The 20,365-nt window shown below is 37.0% G+C and overlaps 1 protein-coding gene across 9 annotated transcripts in view; it reads right to left on the bottom strand.

The window, feature by feature from the left end:
* Nucleotides 1–20,365, bottom strand: part of TENM4 (teneurin transmembrane protein 4) — a 1,542,144-nt gene that overhangs the window by 903,477 nt on the left and 618,302 nt on the right. For all 9 annotated transcript variants that reach the window (XM_064720073.1, XM_064720105.1, XM_064720113.1 and 6 more), the window contains exon 5: nt 16,770–16,845. The gene's annotated coding sequence lies outside the window, so the exon portion shown is untranslated. The remainder of the gene's footprint in view (nt 1–16,769; nt 16,846–20,365) is intronic.

Here is a 20,365-nt window from a genome sequence, read left to right as displayed (position 1 = left end):
TTATAGATAAGACTATTCCTTGCACTTGTAAGGATTACTGGGATTACTCTAGGGAAGAGGGGCTATATATTTTGGAAAAAAAGCTGACTCATAAGGTATTTTATTGCAATATACAATGACCTGGAAGAAGGTTGTAGCCAGGTGTGGGTCAGTGTCTTCTCACATATAACAAGCTCAACAGGAAACGGTCACAGGTTTCACAAGGGGAGGTTTAGATTGGATATTAGGGAAAATAAAATCTCTTTTGAAAGGATGGTCAAGCACTGGAATAGACTGCCCAGAGAAGTGGTGTAACCACTGTCCCTGGAAATATTCAAAAACATGTGGATGTGATGTTAGGAGACATGGTTAAGTGGTGGGTTTGACAGGGCTGGGTTAATGGTTAAACTCCATCTTAGAGGTCTTTTTCAGCCTTAATTGTCTTGTGACTCTATAATTCTAAGATATTGAGATACACTTACAATATATGTCAAAGAACTGATGTTTCATCAAAGGTAAATAATTGATGAGCAGCCTCTCAATGTTGTTTTTTTGTCTCTGTAAGAACAAAGTCTGCTCAAACACCAAAATTCTACTGAGGTACTATGAAGCATGTCAGTAATGAGCTTTCTGTGAGGTGAAGGCTAGAGGTATGAAATAGCACCTCTTTTCAGGGCAATCCAAACTATTAAATCTCCCACTGGCAATCTGATGAGTCCTCATGTTCACTGTGCCCCATGAACAAGGATGTGTTTTTCTTGCTAGATCTGTTAAATTTATTGACAGCCTTAAGAAGCAGAAAACACATTGCTGTTCTGAAACTCAGGGCATTCCCAGGACAATCATCAGTAAGTGGCTAGCAAACAGAATGGCAGAAGAAGTCTGTAAGAAATCAGAGATCACCAAATGTTCAATACCTACTGGCTGGAAAGTGGATAGCTAAGAGCTTTGAGAAATCAGGTAATTAACCCAAAATTCTCTTCTGTCAATAGAATGTACTTGCAATGACAAGTTATTTTGCTGCACAGTGATGCTGTCATACCTTTTATATTACTCTATCAGGTTTGTGTGGCAAGGTTTTGGTGGCTGGGGAGTTACAGGTGTTGGCTTCTGTGAGAAGTTGTTAGAAGCCTCCCCCATGTGAGACACAGCAAATGACATCCAGATCCAAAGGTAGACCCACTTCTGGCCAAGGCTGAGCCCACAGCAATGGTGGCAGCACCTCTGGGATAACATATTTAAGAAGAACAACAAAGGTGGATAAAAAAATGGACAAAAACTGCAGCCAAAGAGAGGAATGAGACTGTGTGAGACAAACAGTTCTGGAGACCTGAAGGTCAGTGCAGGGAGGGGGAAGAAAATCTCCAGGCACAAGAGATTCCCCTTCAGCCTGTAGTGCAGACCATAGTGAGTCAGGCTGCCCCCTTGCAGCCCATGGAGATCCAGAGCAAAGCAGATATCCACCTGTAACCCCTGAAGGACCCCAAGTTGAAGCAAGGGGAACCTGAAGGATGCCCGTCCCCATGGGAAGACTGTGCTGGAGCAGGCTCCTGGCACTCTCCTGGCTTTCTCTTCAATGGAGGGATGCTAAGCAGGTTTAATGGCAGACCTGTGACCCTGAAGGAGACCCATGCTGGAGCCTTTTGTTCCTGAAGTACTCCACTCCACAGAAGTGGTGCTCCATGTTGGAGCAGTTAATGAAGAACTGTAGCCCATGGGAAGAATCTTATGATGCAGAAGTCTGTAGAGAATGGTCTCATGTGAGAAGAACCTCACGCTGGAGCAGGGGAATAATGTGAGAAGTCCCCCCCACTCCCTGACAAGGAAGAACTATCAGAGAAAATGTCTGATGAACTGGCCACAGCTCCCATTCCCCATCCTCCTGCAACGCTGAGGGGGAAGACAGAGGGAAAATTGTAAATGAAGTTGAGCCTAGGAAGAAGGGAGGGGTAGGGGGAAACTATTTTCAGTTTTGGTTGTTTTTCTTCCCTGATTCAATTTGCAATACATAAATTTTCCAAGGTCCTGTCTGTTTCACCCATGGCAGTAATTGGTGAGTGATCTCTTGCTGTCCCTATATTGACAACAAACATTTCAATATATTTTTTCTTCCCTTTCCAGCTGAAGATGGGATGTATAGAGTAGCTTTGGTGGGCACCTGGCATTCAGCCAAGGTCAACCCACCTTGCTCAGTCAAAAGTAAATGGGTTATTTCTTCATTGTGACAAGGGTAACTGCAGTGTACTTAAATCTGTGCAGGTATTTGGTGTTTTTCTGCACACATACTAAAATACTGGCATCTTTGCAATCCCCTTTATTCCACATAACTTGGAGTTGGAGTTCCTGAAAATGCATGAGTGACTGAAAGCAAATTGTACAGTTTATTGAGCTCTGAAGGATTAATTTCATTTTCCTGAGTCAAGCCATTACTTTAGCCCTTATAGGAGTCCTCATTATAGTTCTTATGGTAGTCACACAAAGAGTTTACTGGCTCTCTGATGGAACTAGAATGAATTTTGCCCACATTATTAACTTCTTGCCTGCCTTTGTCACCAATCCGTCATTATCCTTACTTGTTGCTCCAATTAAAGAAATGATCACAGGGAAATTATGTGGGAAACTAATGTTCTGTGGAATGTTGGAGAAAGTGAAAAGGTAGGATTTTGCCCCTATGATTTCCAGATGCCACGAAGGGCAGGGAGGAACTTGCTCTCTTCTCTTTGGGCATGGCTGGCTGGGACTTTGGGTTTTGTGGTTTTGGGAAAGACTGCACAGCAGAACAAATTAACAGTCTCTGATGCTCTAGCATTGATGTCCTAGAGTCTACCCAGAAAAGAAAAAATTGCAGAGACATGTCCACCTTGAGTGTGTGCTACTTTTCACAAAGAAAGGAAAGCACCTTTCACAGTCAGAAAATCCCTGTATTGTTAAAAGACTGTAGGTAGCTTAACTGATAGCACTAGATGATTAATTTTTTATGTACAGTTACATGACTGGAATCTCACTGCTACTGAATGAGAAAATTCAGGTCAGGAGAGCATGGTCTGAGAGAAGGACTGTTTCAACAGACCTTTGTTTGCATATTGGACTTGCATTTACCTTGAGAACAGATGAAAGGAGTAAGTTTTAAGCCTGCCAGGGGAAGAAAGAGCTTGTCAGCAAATGCGCAAATAAAGGTGTAGGTGCATCCTGACAGCACGAGATAAGTGACCTTGTAACTCTTTGATTTTTTGCACTAATCAAAGCCACTTTTCTATAACATTCAGAATAGAGATGCTTATTCTGTAGTATATAATTTTTCCTGGAAAAACATATGTTGCACATGTATGAGGCGACTGAATTTTCCTCTGTAAATGTGCTAACATACAGAGGAAAGGCAGATGGATCATTGGCCCCCAAATTAATTGGCACAAGGGAAACTTGCAAAATAAAATAAAGTGAACACAAAACAATGAGGGGTGTGGTGCTTGGAGGACAAATTAGACACAACTCAGGACCGGAACAAGTTTTGCAAAACAGCCAAGGAGGCAGTGAGATGAAGAGAAGGAGAAAATTCACTTTATAGTTCAGAGGCCTTCCTCTCCAGTTCTCTAAGGATTTGAACTCCAAGTTGGATCCCAAAATGTTGCTCTCTTTGAGTATTGCATATATGAGAAATTCCTTCATTTTGCCCCTCTGCGTATTTCTGTAGCTGCCCAGTTGTACGTCTGCATTGGCTCTAGCTCTGCTCACCATGTGTTAATCCTTTTCCCTGGATGACTTGTGGGAACAGGGGTCAGTGAACCATCTGATAAAACCTGGCATGTAATTTATGATCAATCCATTTAGCACCTTATTTTACTGAGGAACTAGCTTTTGAATGAATTTAGGCACCCTTGTGAACTTTGTGTAAATTTCCATCTTATTTATATTTGGAAGTAATAATTATATTGACATTTTAGTTCTTCTAAAAAATTACATAATCTTATCTAATTTGGTGAACACAGCTTCTGCTTCATAATTTCATGGCATTATCTTCTTCCAAAACTCTAATGGCATTGCACACTACTATTAAATACACAAACTCATGCTGCTAACATCTTTTTACACAGGTCTGATGTGGAATTTGCTGAGTTTCTTATTAGATTTCTTTCTAATAAGAAATAGAAGCTGAAGCTTCACTGTGATGCCAGGCTATAGTTCATGACAAAACTCATTTAGTAAATGAATGAGGTTTCTGTAGATGTCTGCACCAGAGCTAACCACGCTCAACGCCTTTAATGGTTGAAAGAGAGAAACAGACATTTGAAGGCCACGAGTCATGATTTCCTTAACCATTGAGTTGACTGGTGCCATAGAGACCCTCTTATTGTTCATGTCCTTGAAAAGATCCTAGCGCAGTTGCAGACATCCACATTGTCAATATCTATGGGTAACTGAATAATCCCACAGCTGCCCTTCAGCTGCCACACTGTGGCCTATAGAAATGATTTCACAATATTTCCTAATTTTCTCAAATTATTAAATTAAGACATTATTTGTAGGGTCAAATCAAAGTTCCAGCTGACTCCACATTCTTTTTTGTGACTTGGATACTTTTATTGCCTCCTGTGTCTGTTTGTTTTGTTGTTAAAGAGTTCCTAAAAGTATAAAGCTGATGGTACTTGCACAGCTGAAATGTCTTAAGCGAACATAGTCAAGAAGATAGATGCTTTGGACTTAAAAGGAGAGTATGGATTTGTTTTTCTTATCTCTATTACAGAAAGTGCTATGAGTGGATTTTCCAGAATGGTGCTATAAAAACAAAAGTTGATTGATTAATTCAAAACCTATAGCTAGGCAATGTTTTCCAGGGATACTTACAGGAAATGTACAATGGTCTATGAAGAGAAGTAACTTACTATGTGCGCACGGATGGGCAAATTTACAGTGATCTGATACCTTTGGCTATGGCAGTGACAGATGTAACAAAATTACCATTTTTACACTCACTCCTTCCTGTCATGCTGAATCAGAAGATCAGGATATCAGGACTGCAAACTTAGTGATATTTCCTAATTGCATCTTTCAAATGTTTAAGCATATAGGAAACGTGACTGTATAGATATAAAAATACATGGAGAGTTTGACTTCAGGTTGTAGGAAGTTCACTAAAACTAGCCCTGGTTAAATGAAAATATGTGTCAGTGCACTATTCACCTTATGCTGCAAGAACAGTAATGACAGAAAGGGTGATTTTGCCAAAGCTTAATGCAAGTTTGTCCTTTGCTTTCAGAGGTCTTTGAACCAGGCCATACCTGCTTCTAAAACCACTGTTTGTAAGAAAACAAGAGAAGAGTGTTAATGGGTTTGAATTATATCCTTAAGAGGCAGGTTAGACATGAAATGCTAACCAAACAAAAAACTTTAGGGAATTTACCTAAAGAAAAAAAAAGTTGAAACAAAAATGTCCCTCCCTAAATTGTTCCTTTCCTGGTTTGGTTGAGATAATCGGGTTGTTGCTCTTCCATCAGCATTTTCTCCTCTTCCACCAATCTAGTTACTTCAGTTGGCAGATTTAGAGGTATTCAGCATGCTCTTCATGAACCATTTTTACTACAACATTTTTTGTAATCAGAGGTAAACCATTGGCTATTTCCCTGAATCATAGCTCTTTACTTCTAATGCAAAAGTGTGTCCCTTTTGACCTTGCTGAGGAACCAAAGAGGACAACTCCTGGCTCACCGACTTCAGCCTCCCACTATCAAAAGCATAACCTGTTTCTGATGTCTTTCAGAAATAAATTGAACTTGATTTAATTTCACCCAATGATGGCACAACAGCTTGGGAACCTCACCCTTCTAAATCATCATCTTTTAATAACCAGCTTAAATTTATTAATGATCAATTTATATGGAGATATTTTTGTGTCTGTTAGGCAGCCCCTTTTCCTTCCTAACATAAACATAGTTTTGATTTATTTAAAAGGCTATACCACCAGTTCAGTTACATGAATTCAAACTTATGTGTATACTGTAATGAACATAATTATTCCAAATGTTTGTAGTGCACACAGGCATAATCATTGGCATTTCCAGTGAACAGTGAAATAAAAATATTTTTAGTCAGATCCCATGTGCTTACCCTAGAAGAAAAAGATATATCTATTAAATTGAAACTCAAGGAGAAAGAAATTAACACATGAACCCATTTATTCTTCAGTGTAGTTTTCTCCACAGGAAAACTCTTTCTCAGATTTATTGATATGGGTGAATAAAGGTTTAAGAATAAACATTTGCTTCTGTTATGACATTATTTCATGGTTAGCTAACAACATAATGGGCATTGAGAAAACAGCAGCATACACAGATATCTAAAATATGTAATAAATGCGCCCTTATAACAAAAATACATAATACAGTTCTCTTCCCCATCTTCATAAAATTACTGTTTTCTCATTTGTGCCTTTTTTTTCTCTTGGTAGCACAGAAGATGTATGGATGTGAAATACGCATATCAGGATTATCTTAATTTCCTTTTTATGATAAAATATGAAAACTTTAAATTGAATTTTGTCATAACGAGGAATAAGAAATCACTGATCCTTGTTGTTGGTATTACTGTGTCTGTAACTCTTTGAATTGGTGTCTGTTCCTGAGGCAAAATGTCCTAATCTGATTATTTAAAATTACATCATTGATTAGGCGTGAACAAATAGACTCATGAAATGGAAGGATGTACAGCACATCATGATTAGACTTTCAGATGCTCCTGGCAACATGCAGGTTTAAAACCTCTTATATCTAACACCCCTCCCACTTCCCCCTTTAGAGATGTAGTGTAGTTCTGCTGGAGTCCAACTTAGGATGTTCTTAGCAAAGGGACCTTAAGCTACTTTTATAAAAAGAAAATCCATGACAACAAAGCACAAAACATGACTTTAAAATATCTACTGAGAATCTGGTTTTGATAATAATAAGGGTAACATTTAGGTGAGACTTATTCTGAAAATGCTGCTCAACACATTAATCAGGATTACTTCACTTTTGACTCCTCTCCTATGCCTGTATTTCATTTAATGCATCTTTAATCTCTAAGTTTGGCTAGAAACATTTAGTTGTTTTATGTACAGCATTTAGAAATTTTGTGGAATAATAACAAGAAAAATAAGGATGAATCTTTCTGATAACAGGACATTAGACTTCCCTTTTCCTTGTGTCTGTATATCTGAAAACAAAGAACTCTTCAAAAATTTTTAAACACATCCTTTTGAATAAAGGGCAATGTTTCATAGTAATAATAAAGTAATAAATATTCAAATCATGTTGTTATCTGCTTTAAATCCTAAAATATAAAGAGTATGCACTGGGACTTTGAGAAGACAATGCTACTTCACAATCCTTGTACATTTGTATTTCTTGTGCATTTTGTTAGACTGCTTGAGTCATGGGTGCTGGTGGGTATCAAGGTGAAGAACACAGAAGCAGATGCAGAGGGAAAAACTGGCTTTGTCATTCACCAGTTTAGGAAGTCAGAGGACATTGGGAAGACTACCCCTAAAAGGTACACATCACTTTAAGCTAGTCAAGTTTTTCCTTCTATAGAAAATGAAAAAGGAAATGGAATTTATCCATCTTACATATCTAGAGTTATGGAAGATGAAGCCAAACCTTAGTTTTTAACCCCCCCAAAAAAAGTCTGCAGTAGAAAGGTTCTTAACACAAGATGTGATATCCTAATATTTTATGACCCAGCTTTGAAATTATAAATAAATAGACACATATATGTTTTTTCTAGTTACATGTTGGTTACAAACTGTCTTGAAAGAACTCTCAATTTAAATTGGCTAGTGAATGATCCTACATCAGCACTTAATTTTCATAAGTAAACATAAGAGCAGAAAAAATGAACTTAACCAGGTCATACATGCTATTATTTTGCAAGGTAAAACCTAGAACTTCAAGGTTAATTACTATAATTTGAAAAAAGACAGTATAAGTAAAATTCAGATATTGCTATTTCTATGTAATTAAGTTGTAATTCCAGCATAATTGCACAGTGGTCTTGCTTTGCAGTAGGTTGCTAAACTGTATTTGCACAGTTACTTATGAATGAGTTAATGACACAAATGTTGATGCCATATAATTTTTTTCTGTTACAAAATTCCTTCAATTACCAAATGGGGAGTGTATATTTTTTCAATTTTCTTCATTGTAGAATGTTTAATAACATTTGCATGTCATATGTAGGCAGCATGCAAAGCTTGTAGGAGTTAAACACAAATCTTAGAAGGCTTTACGTTATACATTATGTATTATTTCTCATAACACAGAGCTCATAAAAAATACATATCACTTGGGCTGATAAAGCAGTAAGCAAAAGAGGGAAGACTGAAACCTTAAGGCAAAAATTTTCTAATGAAATGTAATAAATACACAATAGGAATAATGCTCAAGTAATTTTAAAGAAGTAGTGGAAGTGACAATTCATCCAGTCTCATGTGACCTCCTGTTACCCAGTTACAGGGAATGATGGACAGCTGCATCAGGAGGGGAAAGCATCTTGTACTACAGAGGAAACAAACTCTTCTAAGCAATTTTTCTTGATAGATGTAATCGTTGTCACACAGAAAAGGGAAAAGAGAAAGGAGAAAAGAACTCTTTAGATCATGCTGTCCCTTAAGCAAATAACAAAACCTACAAGGTGGCTTTAGAAGCTTGGTAAAATGTTGGAAGAGCCAAGGAGAAGTTTTATTGTAAATTCATATTTTATTCATGCAACTGCAAATAGTTATTCATTCAATGTTTTGGTCTCAATTTTTTTTTTTTCTTTTGGATCAATAAAGCTTGTTCTGATCACAGTAAGGAAGATTTTGCCATGGCTGTGGCAGGTCTTAAAATGGTTATCCTTCCAAAATAGCTGACAAAGCAATTCAAAGCAGGGTGTTCAGAAGGTAATAATGTGTGGAGAGCCTGGTTTAAGCATGGCTTAAAGAAAGAGGCCATGAAGCTATTCAGCAAAGGGAAAAAGCAGCCTTTCCCAGGCTTGCTCCTGTAAATAATGAGGTTCTCAGCCACCTTTTATATAAACAACAAGATTCTCAGACCGTTCTGTCCTTGGCTGCTACTGGGAGCAGACAGCCAGTCTGGGAATAGATATGAAGGTTTTGAGAACCTTTCATATGATGGTGGGAACACTGATCTTGGTTTCAGTAAACTAACTTCAGGTATTGCAAACAAAAGGAGGAGCTGAAGTTTTCTCTACAGCCTGTCAGGAGCTCAGATTTTGCAATATGCATGAACTTAATTAACACGGTTATAAAAAGTGCTGGATTGATGAATAAACCAGAGTCAGATGCTAAAATCAACAATGGTGGTCGCTCCCTCACTTTGACAATAATGTTGTGCCTCTACCTTAGTGCACAGGGTATTTAGAGAAATTGTAACACAGACCTCTGAGGGCATGTGCTGGTTAGCCCCAGAGGTCTGTGCTATGTGTCAGTGCAGCAGTCAGCAAGCGTGAACCCCAGACCATGAACATCCACAGCTGGAAGTGTCCAGCACCAGCCTCACCAGGCCAGCTAGCATGAAACATTCCTCTGCACTGCCAACAAAACTAGTCAGCCTCCAGCACCCAAACGGCATCCTGGGAATCATTCTTTGCTGTGCTCACTTCCCAGTACTGCCTGGAAGTTGTTAGACAGAAAGTGATTTGGCCAGGTTGTACAAATCCTTCCTCGTCAAGTATCGCTATTGTATACATTATATAGAGAAAATATATCAATATGATATATTTACACATTTTGGAAAATAAAGAAAAAAGAGTGTGATGTATAATCTTAGTTAATTGTAATTAACAAAACAATTTTTGAACACTTCCTTTAACAAAAACTGAAGAAGTCAAAGTTAACGGAAAACTGTTCAAGCAGGTATTTGTATAGGAAATTCACCAATCAAATAAGATAGTAAAAAATCCTGAAAACTTTTTTTACTAGATGAATAAAAAATCCTATAAAGTTAAGCACAATCTTACTCAAATGGATTATGTTATCTGTGTAAATAATTTATAGTGGTTATTTAATAGAAGGTCACGTTTGCAAACATTGGGATTTTCGTTTGAAAACTAAGTACCTCTCCAGCAGCAATGAGCATCCAGTGTGGGCCAATGTACAGCACATCAGCCATGGATGCACAGTAGAACAACTCCTAATGCAGTTTGAGCCAGCAGTTTTGGCAAAGACATGACATAATGAGGTTTTAACAGAAATACTCCAACAAAATGCAAAACAAAGAAATAAACTGAGGGAGAAAGCTCACTGGAGATTCCCATGCATTTTTAATCATTGCAGCCAGGGTTTACAGCTAAAATTTTCATAGGAATAAAGTTAAAAATCAGCATTATTTTAAGTGTTTAAGCCCACTATCAAGTTGAGCTTGTACTTTTAGCTGTCTTGAAGATCTCTTTGGCATATCTTCCTTTCAAGTAAGCAAGCCCCCTGAAATACTTTGTCTGTCAGAGTGATGATATTGGCCCTCTTTGACATCATGTAAATACTTTAAAGAATACAGAGATTTGAAATCAGAAAGTCCTGAAGAAGAAAAGAAAAACCAGAGAAAAAAGAAATTATTGCTGAACAAACTACATTTATGGACAGCACTGTAACTGATGTCTCCCTTTAATAGCAGTCATCACCTTCTCCTGTCACATCCCACAGACACAAGAAAATAAAGAGTTTAGAAACCAGATTTTCTATACAGTGGCAATACCATTAGCTGCCTTTAAACACTTCTGCTTTCATATGAGAAGATCCAGTATTCTTTTATAACTTTTTACCAAAATTGAAATTCTGCCAAACAGGGCTTCATTTGCCAAGCAGAAGTGCAGTATCCATTAAATAGCTGTTTGATTAGTATGCTGCTGGAATGCAGGCACAAGAGTTGATATTATTTGCCCAACAACTCCATAATGAAACCTCTTCACAACAACACCCAATTTTTTGTCAGGAAAATATGATATATAAACACAAGTAATAGTTGGTTTTGCATCCAGACCTCAGGATCTATCTCAAAATACACAAACTTTATAGACTTAAAAAGTAGAAATGTGGCAAAAGATCTGTGTTCTTCAGATCTTTGTCTATTCTAAATTTATTTGGGGGAGGGCCATACAAATAATAAATTTGCATAATAGTTCCAGATATTGTTCTGATACTGTAATTCTCCATGTCTACTTAAGTGTACAAAATTATGTCTAAAGCTGTCATTAGAACAGTTATTAGAAATAAACAGAGTATGAACAAAAACTATGAATAGAAAGCACAGGAAAAGCTCCCTTGGGAAGTATATTAAGATGCCTTTTGAATTGCGTATGCAACAGTGGAAGAAATGAGAATACAGTACATCATGGTATCATAAAATCGTATGTCTCATCTATACAAAATTTCGTATAAAACCCAAGGGAGACAATGACATTGTACATATGCTGTGGTGTGATATATTAGTAGAGATGTATCTATTACAAAATATCAATTATCATAACGCAGTAGGTTTTCATATATATATATATATATATAGATGTATATTTGTGTGTATATATATATATACACACACAGATACATATTGCTTTTTGTGCTACTTATGTATATTGTATGTAGAAAGCTAGAAGTTAATAACTGGGTCACAAAGTCCAGTTCTAGATACTATCAGAAAATCATAATGAAGAAGTCTAGTAGTGAAAGCAATAATGATAGACCTATTATGGTGAGGCTGATAAACAAAGCAGTGAGCCCTAACTGCTGAGATGTGTTAGTTGCTATGACATGGTGTCTGGTTTTTCACACCACTCACAATCAACACTGTTCTTCCAGGACAATGTCTTGATTTAGTTTTGTTTTAAAAGTACTGTAGCTAACTCATTATCTGTCATAGCTGAACTAATAATTTCTGATAACAACGAACAAAATTAGAATTTAAAAAAGGATAAAAAATGCACAACTGCGCCCCACCCCAAAAAATCCACCCCCCCACCAAAAAAAAAAAAAAAGAAAACAAAAAACCCCATCCTCTGTCATAAAGCTTTGGGTTTATCAGCTTTTTTTGTCACCTTTGCTTGTCCTATTTGGAAGCTGGCTGCTATCACCCCCACTGCATCTCACTAGTCCCTCCTTATTCACAGGAAACAGAGATAACTTAGAGTCCCTCATAATGTTCTGCTTGAAGGATTGCTGAACAAGCCATTGGCTGGATTGTCTGCCTCAATGTTTTCCTGAAATGATTGTCTGGCATCAGATATCTTAGCACTCTGAAGGCCTGAAGTCTCAGTCTCGTCACTTTAGAAAGAGTGAGGAAGCCAAGTTTCTTCTTATGCAATGCCATAGAATGGTTTGAGCTGAAAGGCACCTCCTAGCTGCAAGCCCCATGCCATGGACAGGGATACCTTCCACTAGACCAGGCTGCTCCATGCCCTGCTCCGTGCCCAAAATGATTGGGTGAAGTCTGGCATCCAGTTGTGCAAAAAACAGTTCTTCAACACTGGTCAGCTTCTAGGGTGCCCTGACACCTCTTTAACTGGCAAGAGACACACTTGTAATCAAGACAGGAAAAGAAAATCTGAACTTTCAGAACTATTGTGGAATAGAGTTGATTACAGAACAAATTCTGCTCAAAGATATTTGTTATAACTTTTCTTAATTCTGACTGGAAATAAATTGTTACAGAAAGAATGTTAAGAATCATAAACTTCAATGTCTACTTTTGCAAAAACAACTTATTTTATTTATGTTTTGCCCATTACTCTATAAATTTTAATTCCAAGAAAATCATGTTCCCTCTTTTAATATCTACCTTAATTGGAAGACAAAACAATTTTTTTTCTAAGTTTCTGGGTTTCAGATAAAATGTACTTTCTCACAGAAAACAGTTCCATCAACACTAAGTCATCCCAAAGTTATCAGTATCCATAGTCAGCACTTGTAGCCCAGTGCTGGAAGGACCCTGATGCCATACCCTGCCCATTCCCCTTTAGAAAAGCTTTGAAAAAGCAGTTGCTTAATTTCACAGGGTAGAAGGACCGCAAATGTTGCTGGCCCTAACATTGGGAGTGCATTCAGGGGAGGCTCCCAGCATCATCTAGCAAGTTCTTGGCTTGTTTTATAACTGAAATTAAACTTTGCCTAATCAGAGGACACTGTGAAGACATGGCTTTTGTTGTCACTGGCCTCCAGTTATCAAACAGGCTGTATTTCAGGGTGGTGTAACCCGGGCAACTACAGGACATTACCTTTGAAGAAAGGTATCTTGCAATAATCTGTGCTTTCCATACATTCCTTCCCTCCTGCCTATTGTCCCGTTCTGTCAGTAGCTTTGTTCTTAGGAAGAACTATGAATAGATACCTCTGAAATGCAACGTGATCTGTTTTGTGATGGACCAGATGGCACCCAGTGACAGATATATTTCAACAATACATTCCCAGAAGAGGACAGTTCTGTTCCTCTGACAGTACCTGAATGATGCAGACCATCTATATCTTCAGTAAAATATTTGGAGATTCTCCAACAGTTATATGTAAAATTATTTGCTTCTGTTCAATAAGAAAGCACATTTTTGGTGCTGTTTTTTATATTTTCCTTCATTTTTGGTTTTGTTATTTCAAGAAGGAAGATAATAGAGAGATCCATGCTCCTTTCACAAACAGCAGTTTATGACTTTATTTTCACCACTAAAGTTATGCACAGTTTCCATCAGTCTCGAACAGATTAGATATTTAATGCTACAACTAGGTTTCATTTGATAATTCAACTTAAAAAAAATCAGGTATAAGTCTGCATGTATATTATATTCACTGACATCTGAGTGAGATCCATATGACAAAGGCTGTGGTGCTCTGCCTTGCCTCTCTCTCTAACAAAACACAGAGTGTGCTGTCATTCACCATTATGGTTGGGATTCAGGCTCTTTAGAAACCTGGCAATAAAACATATTGAGGCTTGAATACATTCCTTCCATTCATGGATGAATGCCTTTTAATCACCAGAAATTCTCTGAATAGCCTCTACCAGAATAAAATAAGGTTTCACTTAAAGTCTGAAATTGCTTTTATTTTAGGAATCATGTCTTATTTCAGTTCCATAGTTCTGATCCTGATTCCATATTCAACAGCTATTTATTCTTAAGGAAGGTCTAACTTAAGTTCTGGGTTTAGGAAAATAATAATCTGAAGTTTGCATGATTCTGCTGCATGCTGTTTCAGGTGGGCACACAGGGACTGTGCTCAAACTCTGGAGGTTATATGCATTTTACAAGAGATTGCTTTCTAATCACTCTTTGAAAGCAGCATCTTAAAAATCTCTGATGTTTCACTAGCTCACAGAGCTAAAAACAAGGTGATTGTTTTTGCAAAAATGTAATCGTTCCAATTTTTATCCTACAATTAAAATCACATATTGTTCTATCCTTGTGCTTTTCAGAATTTTTCACTGTAGGACCTGCTAAATGTGAGTTTGCAAACTCCATGGGCCTTCTCTCTTTTTCTTAATAGCAATTTGCCACTCAAACATCTGCCAGCTGAAACAGTCAGAAGTTATTTTCATGCTACTGAAAAGAAATAAAGTGATTTTAGAAGCAGCGGATATAAATTTATGTTTGCTTTAAGTAACAGAAGTCCTATAAGCTGATAGGCATGAACTGGAGTCAAGGTTATATAAAGAACTTAAAATTCAATCAGAATGATGCTTTGATATATTTACACTCAAACTCACATTTCCAGTTTCACACATTACATATAAATTACCAGATATCATAAGGCTGGTAAGAACTGATAATTCAGAGCTGTGGATATAGTTCAGCAAGAAATTATAGGTTTTTTTTCTCACACACAACTATAGAAACATCATCTGAAATGCAGACCTATGCTTTGAAGTAGAGTAAGAGCAAAAAATTCTCAGCATCTGCTAACAACTGTTGCAAGGCTTGGGTTAGAACTTGGACATAATCAGTCAATTTGCATCAATCAAGTTTACTTACACTTCAAGACATAATGAAATACGACCAAGAAAATTGGATACATGAGCATAATATTTCAGCAAAATGCATTCTTGATGACAGTGGGTAAAGAAACTGCAGAACTCAGAAAATACTTCTGATTTTTTTGAGTATATTTAGGGGAAAATGCTGAATGGTTTTGGCTGTTCTCACAGAAATTTCAAAGGGCATGACTAGGGCATTTTTAGGTGCTACACCACTGAGGATTTAATCTGCGACTAAATAAAAAAGAAACTGATCATCTGCAAGTTTCTGTAATGAATGGGTTCAACCATCATTTTAATATGAATTGCAACCTATAGACTGCATAGAGGGTGTGTAGCGTTGCCCATATATAAACATATTTATGCAATTATAACCTTAGGTATTTTCTTTAGATTATAATTGAACAATGATGACAGACTTCTTGACAAAACCATCACAAAAGCATCACAGCTTTATCTGGCAGCCAAACTATTACTGAAGTTGTGACTGGACATTACTATAACAATGTCAACCATGCCAACACCATGCAGAAAAGGTGATCCCAGACAACAGCAGCCAGCAAAACTCATCTCTCATCAATTCAACAGTAAAAAGATTAAGTCTATAGGATTCTCTTGAAAGCATCTAGACAAGTCTATTATGTGACAGAAATAATCTGTTAAGAACTGGTCACATTTTACACACCTCCATATCTGTATTTAGTTCAGTAAATACCACTGATTTTTATTATCTTGTGTATGTGCAATCATTAAAACTTTTCTTTAGGACACCTGAACAGCATTTAGGTGTCCTAAAGAAATTATATAATTGTTTAAAACCCACTGTTTTTCTGATTAGTAAGTAAGTGAGTGATCTAAAGAAAACAACATCCTACATCCCTTTTCTCCCAGCAGCACTGCAAGCTATAGATGTGATATCTATTCCGAAAACTGAGCAGGCTGCCAGACAAACTCCATGCTGAACCTGCTGGTGGTAATCCCACCACACAGAGCATAAGAGGCTGGTAAATCCATCTGTTTCTGAAAACTGGCCTCCCATCATTCCTACATTTATCTTTGATTTAAGCATTTGATTTGATTCACAATGCTGCTTAGAGCAGGGATTTGAAAAAGCCTTTACAAGAGATAGCCAGATCTGCTCCCACTGGCTTGTGTTGGTGTTTGTGAATTCCACTCCTTTAAAATGCTACAACTTTATGTTTGTTAATCCATGCCTCTAGAAGGAAGTGTGTAATTTAGTCTCAATACATCAACACTGCCTATTCAAATCCAGGCTGTATTAGAAAATGAACCTCAGTGGAAAATTATGTGACCTAGAGATCAATTCTTAAATTAGTTCTTTAGGAGTGTAGGGATCAAAACTTGCAAATCCTGTAAGTCTTATTTTCTTTGACTGGGAGTGAAGGATCTTAGTTTATAAAGCTGTTTTTCAAATTTTATGCTAACTATAAAGTGTTCCAAAACCAGATTTAGATCCTCAGGCCTTAAAATTCCTGCAGGGTGAATTACTTTACAGAAAGAATTGTTTTCTTTAGAAAGGCAATCTATTCCCGCAGGCTGGTAAAATTTAAATCTGTGATGGCATCTCTAACAACAAACCCAAAAAGCCCACAGGTGCTGGTTTAGCTAAATAAACTCCTGTAACAATTTAGTCTTTATGTCATTAAAAATGCAACAAAGTAACTTTAGTTTCTAGAAGAATTATGAGGAAAGAAGAAGCGCAGAAAGATAATTACAGGCAAGACTTCTGAAGCCATGAGCGATTGCAAGACTGTAAAATTGTAGAAAATCTGAAGATATTTCTCTTACCTTAATTACAGATTTTCACCATGATGTCCCAGAAGCAGAGAACATCTTAATTTCCAAACAAAGAAATATGTCCATCCTACCAAAAAAATAAAGAGGAAGAAAAACTGAAATTGGAAAAAAGATTTTCAATTTCAGAAAGTTTGCTTCTCTCATACAGTTATGGAATTAGAAAGTAATAATGAAGTTCTGTTTAGTGCCAGAGGAAAGGAAGTTTAATTATATTTGCTGTGAGGAGATCATAGTACTGTGAAACATTTAAAGAGTGTTAAACTAAGGCAACACAACAAAAGTGAAGGCTCTTCTTGTGTGGCTGATTCAAAGAGCTTTTAGGAAGTCACCATTTTTTAATATCATGTTTCATGTCATATACTTATACAGGAGATTTTCTGAGTTGTTATAGACAGAATGCAGATTTTTATTTCAATTGAAGCACATTGAAGCATAAAGCAAATTTTATATTTGTCTGTAGCAAGGTCAGTGGGCCTCCATTCCTGGACCTAAACCTAGAATTACTGATATATACACTCAATGGGAAAAAACTGGTCTAGGTATACCTAATAGAATCAAAATATCTATCTTATATACAACTGCACATCTTTGTTATCCACCCTGTATCTCACTAGGCCAGCAAAGTTACTCCATCCACTTAAAGCTGTAATACTTAGCATTCAACACACACACACATTTACATCTGTACATACATTACAAATATATACATATATACTTTTAAGGTAATACACAATGTAATATAAAAACAAAACAATTAAGTCAGGACCCTTCTGATATAATTTCATTTTCCCAAACTGTTAAAACGCTATAGAAGATAGTCTTAGTACAGAAGCAGAACAGATTCATTAGAATCATAGAAACAAAACATTTTAGGATGCAAATATATCTGAGGTTATCAACTCCAACTGGTAACCCAGCACTGCCAAGCCTCTCAATAACTCATGAACCCACGTGCTATATCAACACATCTTTTAAACATCTTCAAGGAGGGAGACTCCATTGCTTCCCTGTACAGCCTGTTCCAATGCCTGACAATCTCTTCCAAAGAGAATATTTTAAATAACCCAATCTAAACCTCCCCTTATACGACTTGAGGCCAACTTTTCTCTTCTTTCCAAATTCTGGCTAGCTGCATTGAACATGCTGATCATTTTTTTCTTTTATTGAGTGGAAGAGTATTTCCTGTTTTCCCTGAAATTGTCAGAGCAGTAACAGGTCCCTTAGCTTTGACTACTGGGGAGTCAAACTTAAAACAACTCTTAGTTTCCAAGAAGTTTTAGAAATTTTGTGAGGTGATTTGAGAAGGAGACTCTGCTGTCATTTGAAATTCAAATTGAGAGATTTTGATGCAACTAATTCTGAACCTAAATCTGATGTGGGTCTTGGCCTCAAATCTAGCCACCCCAGAGCCTGAGCCTTAGAATCATAGACTGAGGTTGGAAAAGGCTTCTAAGTTCATCAAATTCAGCCATCAACTTAGCACCACCACCATGTTCACCACTAAACCATGTATATCTTCAAGTGCCATATCCACATGGTTTTTTTAACAGTTCCAGAGATGGTGACTCAACAATTTTAGCACTTATCTAAAAGTGACCAAGCCCTTTCAGTAGTTCAAGCTCATTCACCACTGTCATAGCAACATAGTAACATAGTCACAAAATAACTTCACAGTGAAGGAGACTTTGCAAATAGTTAGCTCCAGCTTGTTCTGTTCCTGTTTCCCAGCTGGTATGTTTTAAGCAGCAGGCTATTGACACCCAGCAGTGAAAGTAAAAAAAAAAAAAAAAAAACAACAACAACAAAAACCCCCAGGCAAACTGCCTGGAAAATAAGAGTGGCTGAAATTTACAGGGACAATATTTGTCACTGAAATTTTGTGGATTGTCCTTCACACTTAGAGAGGCAAGCCTATGTGCTGCCTTTGCCTTTGATAGCTAAGGGGATGAATGTAAAAAAGATGAACCAGAAAGAAAATGTGTCTAGAAAAATAGTTTTCTTCAACAGAATTTTTTTCCTTCTTGTAATTTGCATATTTATTTGATCAAAATTTTACTTATATAAATCATGACTATGTCATGTGTTTGCTTCTCCCTCAGTTTATTAGTATAGAAATCAGGAAAATGTATTTTTTGTCTTGGACTTTCACAAATCCTAAACAAGAACAAGGAAAGAACCCACACCTATGAATGTGATATAGTTATAATGATTTAATGAGTTACAGCTTATCAATTGAGTTCTGTGAATTATTGTTTTCATGATTTTCAGCTCTCCCTGTCTTTCAGGTTAATATGAAACTTTAAATCAAGGAGAAGATGTATTAACTTAAATAGCCTGACTTTGAACTGAGGATGGCTACAAGGAGACACGCTGGCAGTTACCTGGGCATAGCTAAGAGTAAGGTGTATTATTTTAGGCCAGTGTAACTGAAGTTGGTACCTAAAGGAAAAAGTTGGTGGTTTTTTCATCATGGACTTCAGTGGAAGTACTCTACATTGTACTCTAGCTTGCACTCTACCAGTGCTCTACTCATTAATGCTCTACCAGTGCTCTACTCATTAATGTGAGTGAAAGAATTGGATGATAATGACTTCTGAAATCTAGGAGGATTTCCTTCTTTATTTTCTTCTATTCTATTTTCTTTCTAATTTCTGCTATACTGGTGATGCTTTTCTCTTTTAATTTGCTCTTAAAAGTTGATCTTAGTTACTTCTCACACTGTAGGAACTACACCAGTTTAATGTTAACGAGTAAAAAGTTCACAAGTCTAACAATAATTAAATATGCAGCTGCAATTGATGAGCACTTGAGGTGAAATGCTGTTCTTTAACTCAAAGGAAAAGCAAATTCTTGGTTTGGAGAACGGAAAGATGAAAAATAAAATGAGGAAAAAATTCTGACAGAATAGCTGTGAAACAAACAAACAAGCAAACAAATAAATATAGTAATTTTGAATATGCCTATTTAAACTTGTTTTACCAGCAACAGTGGTGTCCTTCCTGGAACAACATAGTCCTTGCAAGACACTGCATTCACACAGTATATCAGAGTTAAAGGAGAGACAAAGAATTCATTTTATCATCCATCTATCTATCTATCTATCTATCTATCTATCTATCTATCTATCTATCATCTATCTATCTATCTGTGTTGCAGAATGAGCCATTTGTCGGGGATGAGCTATTTGTCGGGTGCAGGGAAAACTCGGGGCTCAATATGAGTCATCAGCAAGGTCCATTTATTGAAGAGAGCATCAGACACTTATACAACAAGTAATAAGCTCATGAATATTCTGTAATTTTCACCATCCATTGGCCACACCACAACATCAGCTCTTCCCCATTACTTAGGGGTTACATCCCTCTTTTCTCATGTCTCTTTCACTATTTGTTATCATACTACAGCTAGGCCCAGCAGGTGCAGGACTCAGAGTTTGCCACGACCTTGTACTTTTCCAATCTCTAGTCAGCTAAAATCCCAACATTATCTATCTGTCTATCTATCTATCTATCTATCTATCTATCTATCTATCTATCTATCTATCATCTATCCATGCCAGAAAAACCCTGTCCTCACAGGGGGAAAAA

The sequence above is a fragment of the Zonotrichia leucophrys genome, chromosome 1 (genome assembly GCF_028769735.1).
Source record: "Zonotrichia leucophrys gambelii isolate GWCS_2022_RI chromosome 1, RI_Zleu_2.0, whole genome shotgun sequence".
NCBI lineage: Eukaryota > Metazoa > Chordata > Aves > Passeriformes > Passerellidae > Zonotrichia > Zonotrichia leucophrys.
This window is presented reverse-complemented; position numbering and strand designations above follow the sequence as displayed.